Source organism: Mastomys coucha, chromosome X, assembly GCF_008632895.1.
Source record: "Mastomys coucha isolate ucsf_1 chromosome X, UCSF_Mcou_1, whole genome shotgun sequence".
Lineage (NCBI taxonomy): Eukaryota > Metazoa > Chordata > Mammalia > Rodentia > Muridae > Mastomys > Mastomys coucha.
In genome coordinates, this window is record NC_045030.1 from 119,019,452 (window position 1) to 119,023,913 (window position 4,462).

The following is a 4,462-nucleotide window of genomic DNA, read 5'->3' on the forward strand; positions in this document are numbered from 1 at the left end:
CAGGAAGGGGAGAACATTTGAAATTTAAGTTAAGAAAATATCTAATATGGCTGGTGAGATGGCTTAGCGGTTAAGAGCACCGACTGCTCTTCCAAAGGGCCTGAGTTCAAATCCCAGCAACCACATGATGGCTCACAACCATCCAGAATGAGATCTGATGCCCTCTTCTGGCGTGTCTGAAGACAGCAACGGTGTACTTACATATAATAAATAAATAAATAAATAAATAAATAAATAAATAAATAAATAAATAGAACATATAATAGATAAATAAATAAACCCTAGGTTTTGGGACCAGCAAGAGGCCCACTGTATAAAAGTGTTTAAAAAAAAAAAGAAGAGAAAATATCTAATAAAAAATGAGTAACAAAAAGTCTTGAACTAAAACCTGTCTATTTTAATTCTGTGTCCAGTGCCTTTTAATTTATACCATGAGCATTTTGTGAGCAATAGAAAATCTCTTTTACAAATGGCATGCCATCTGTTCATCTGAAATTATGTATACAAGAAAAGAACATCATTTTGATGCTCTTATTTCATGTACCAATTCTAAATTAATAGTCTTTTCATGTTTAGATAGGAGTGAGTATTTCAATGGCTTAAAATATTATAGTTAAGTTTAGTAGAACCTTGTAAGTCTCTGAAAAGGACACTGAATGTATATTTTTCAATTCACTGTGGTTAACTTTGTATACAATAGACAAAAATATTGATATGGACTTTCATCCTGATTGTTCCTTTTGTCCCACTATTCATGTTATTTTGGAATTGTTAAGCTGCCCTCAAAGATGGGGTCATGATATTTCAAATATTTAAGGGTAATTCACATTGAAGTAGGCTCTCTCTGCAAAGTCAGCATTTTAAATTATAAATTCCTTTAGAAAAGCAATAAAACAAATAGTAAATTATGAGTATACTTATTTTCTTAAATGTAATCCATTCTAAAATATAATGAACACATGGAGATTGATAACTGTAACTTCCAAAAGACCTTTGCTACTATTATCTGATTAATAGAAAATATTTTCTTACTTTAAAGAACTGCTTGAATTTAGTACATGAATTTAATCTCTTTCAAACAAAAATGACACATCTAATTAAGTTAAAATATTAAATTCAGAAATATGATGATATTTATAGTCTAAATATCTGTGCTTTAGGCAAGGCTAATAAATGCTTTACTACGTCAAGAGAGAACACATATTCAAGATGGAGTTATATAGAAATAAAAATTCAAGGATGAGGAAGTTTGCTTGTGACATTTGAGAATGAAATTAGGTGTAGAGCAAAGGATTGAATCAATTTCTTTTGGAGATTTGGGTTATCATTAACAGTCATAGAAAGTTTTGTGATATTTTATATGGATAAAACCCCCATGTGAGTCTGAATCCCCTAGCCTTCAATCTCATTTCCTACCAAAAGAAACCCAAAGTCTTGAGAATTGAATTCAGATTACATCTATATCTAACTGAATTCACAGCCTCACTTTGCTTTTCTGGACATTATAAATAGAATATAATTGACAGAGCATCATGAATATTTAATCAAATGTGAATACAGACAGTTTGTATACTCCAGATTGACAGTTTATGAAAATTAATTCTGTTTCAATTATTATATGTTTTTACTCCAGATCAAGCTTTCAAAATTAGTGATTGGTGCAAAATATATTTTTTAAAAAACAAGAAACATTTACATCAAAAAGCCTTCCTTTACATTGTCTATATCTTTAGTGACATCTATGCTGGTGAGCAAAAAACAACCAAAGCAATTAGAAATTGCTACCAGAGAGACCATGCATTGTGGATATTGATTTTTTGCAGTTACAAATAACCAACATTTAAGGAGATAACTTTTTGAAATAATAAAACCAGTTCATGATGTCAGATGAAAAATTAGTTTACGTATTTTCCACAAATGGTTGAGCACAGTATGTTAAAATCACTTAGATTGTCCAAGTTTTGTGCGTTTACTCTTCTGCTATTAATTTTTCTTTTTCTTTTGTTTCTCACTTTAATTGGATTTGACTGTACTGATCAATAAATGAAGAGAAGATATTATAATCTATCAGTTTGATTATCTTATTCTTGGTATTTTTTCTCTGAGTTGCAAAGTCTACTCCTTTCTATTAGACAAAGGGAGAAATCAATACTCAGGTTGAACAGAAACTTCAGTATTTGGCTTTGCAAATGAAGTTTCTTTTTAACACCTGGAATAGGAATTCTAATAGAAACTATTTGAATGCCTGGTCACATTTATTGGAAAACCTACAAAGCAATATTGGTTTGCCAACTGCTAAAAAACTGAATACCAAATGTTTTTCATTTATTTCAGTAGAAAACTATTCTAGAAGAAATGTAAAGGGTGATAATGCTTTATATCAACATTTTAGCTCTTTTTGTACATTCTGTGAAGAAAAAGTTATATTACTTTTAACATGCTTTTGTCAATTTTGATTTGTGGACTGACTAGAGAATTTTAAAGAAAAAATGAATTTCTCAGACTTAGTGTTTAGGGACAGGGATGTGTTTCAGTAACTTGGCAAGTTGTTTAATCTTTTTTGTTTCTATTCTCTGAATATTTCAATGTATTTACATAGCCATTCCATAGATGAAATTTCTTTTCAATAAATTACGGTTCAATCATGAGACAGTGATAAATTTGCATTTATCTGCATTTTTTTCCTTAGATAATAAACACAAGTTATATAAAAGATGTCAAATACATATTTTTAAGTTGCTTCAATTTTTAAAAAATTAACTCCTGAGTACATTTTAGATAAATCTACATTGCCTCTATTGAACTAAATAACTATCTTAGAGTCAATCATAATAACTTACTGATTAATGATACTAGCTTGTATTTTGTTCATATTAAGAATCTTATTTCATTTATACATAATTTTCATGCACTCATTACATTTGTGTGAATAGGCTTTATATCACCACTACTGAAAACATGGTTGGCAACCATATTGAAGAGAGGCTGTCTATGAAGTTCAGAATGGATAGAACCCATTGTCATCCTTATTTCACTACAGAGGTGGAATTAAAATAGTAAACTTCACTCCTAGATAGAATATGGTGAATCTTAAGTAATAGGAAATTAATTTCATCTGTTTTCAAATGGTAGAATCTAAGTATAATTTGTAGATCATGACTGCATTATGACTTGTTTTGACCCTCTGAATTAAAGAGAATTAAAATGGTATGTATTCTAAATTTAGAATTCAGAAAATTTTATGACTTTCTCTCTCTCCTTCTAGATCTATCACCATCTGATCAAGATCAGACTCATCTGTTCTGTTACATGATGAGATTTTATGTGTTAGCAGAATAATGGGAGTTTCATCCAATCAGGTATACCAGCTGAGATCATGCACTCAATATTAAACTCTATAACTTATAGAAAAGAGATTAACTCTACTTCCTCTGCATAGCCTAACTAGATGACATAGAATTCTGAGCAAATAAATTAGTGTTTAAGCTACTACGTAATTTTATTTGTTTGTTTTTGAAACAAGGTGTCATGTAATTCAAGCTGGCCTCAAACAAGCTAAGAAAGCTAAGGTGATTTTGTTCCTAATTCTTTCATTTCTTCATCTCAAATGCTAGGTTAAAAGGCATCTATCACTACACTTGACTTAAATCAATAGGTTTTGATGAAGTTTGTTATACAATTGTTAATTGATATACAGAGCATGGAAAAGACAAAAAACCTCTCAAACCACACAGGTTTTTAAATTTTTGCAACAATTTGAAAAAAATGAACTTCAAATTAGAGTAATGTTAATATATCAAAAATCAGGAAATAGTATATCATGAATGCATAAAACATGTAGATAGGATATCTTACCATTTACTACAATAAAATAAGTACAAATCAATTCTTTGTAATTTATAAAAATTTATATATATAAACTTAGACAGTGACTGGTACTATTGGTATCTAAAAGTTTTAAATAATATAAAGAAGCAGTGTTAAATACTAATTAAAATAGAGCACAGAACTTACTGCACATTTACATAGTTATTTCTTTTTTCTATTTCTGTGAGCTAAAGTATGAGTTGTATCTAACTATCTGCTAAAAAATGTCTCATATGACCCTAACTTTCTCTTTGTGGGTAGTTTGTCTCTACAGGAAATAGTGTATCACAATAAAAAATGACTTACCTCTTCTGCATAGTTTTCTCCATATATGTTTAACATATTTCTAATGTGCAAAATGTGCTAATCAGCTGTGTGTAATTGGTGAGACTGAGTATATAAACCACACATAAGAGAAGGCTCCATACCCAGTGGTAAATGGGCAATGTAAATGAACTCAATGGTATATTTTGTAGATTTTCTTTGTCTCATATTGTTTGGGAATTTTTTCCTACTGGGTTTCTTACTTGTATGTTCTGTGGTTTCTGATTGTCTGTTTTTTTTTGTTGTTGTTGGTGGTGTTTTTTTTTTTTTT